We start from the raw sequence: 1,038 nt of genomic DNA on the forward strand, positions 1-1,038 counted from the left end.
TCGGAGCGGAAGTTGGTAATGAACTTATACCGCCGCCCATAACCAACGTAGACAGGGATGGGCGGCTAAGGGCGTGGATGTGTGGGCGGTTGGGGCGTGGATCATCCGAAACTGCATTAACGTCTGTTGTATTTCACGCACTGTTGTATATGAAACGATGTTGCAATGTTTATGAATTTACTACAGTAATATGTATCCCTGGATTAATCCCATATGCATCTCTGTATTACTTTAACATGTACCACTGGAATACTAGGAGATGTATGGATGTATTATTGCAATATAGAGCACTGTATTCCTCTATTACGTGTTTTCTTACTGTTTTATGTATACTTGTGTTATTCGAATTTGCATTACAATAGCTTGCATAATTTTATTAATATGATATATATTATTGTATTGCTCTATCTTATTGTAAAATGTATCATCATATTACTCTGACTTTTTATTTTTGTATTTTTATGATATAGATCTCTTTACTTCAGCATGTACCGCTGTATTGTTTTACGTATTTAGGTAGATTGATGTAGTGTGTATTACTGTATCACCATGTTTTGCATTGTTGTATTGCGAAAACAGAGCGAGCGTGGACGCTCTAAAAGCAAGTATGTTATCAAGAGCGATGACTTTCGCCGCATGACACGCTGCATGCTAATGTACAGGCAGGTGAAGGCTGAGGAAAGTGGAGGAGGATGCAGAAAGGGGAAGGGACCCTGAGGGGAGTGAGGGGGCAAAGAGAAGAGGAGGATGAAGGGGGGGGGAGAGCAATGGAAAAGAGGGGCGGAGTGGGGGGGAAGGGATAGAGGGAGGAAGGGGGGCGGAGTGGGGAATGGGGGGAGGGACATAATTTTTGTCAAAGGTCATGATACGAGTCTTACTTCATCCTCTAACTGGTCTTACGTCACAAGCTACTCCTCATACGTCACGAGACCTTGTCTGGGACGTCACACCTAGAGACCATTTAGCGTTAATCATATGCGTCAAGATGTTTTAGCTCCGGTCTCGGTCCTTCGTGAAAATCAGACGTCATATGTTATG

Source organism: Penaeus monodon, chromosome 32 (genome assembly GCF_015228065.2).
Source record: "Penaeus monodon isolate SGIC_2016 chromosome 32, NSTDA_Pmon_1, whole genome shotgun sequence".
Taxonomy (NCBI): Eukaryota; Metazoa; Arthropoda; class Malacostraca; order Decapoda; family Penaeidae; genus Penaeus; species Penaeus monodon.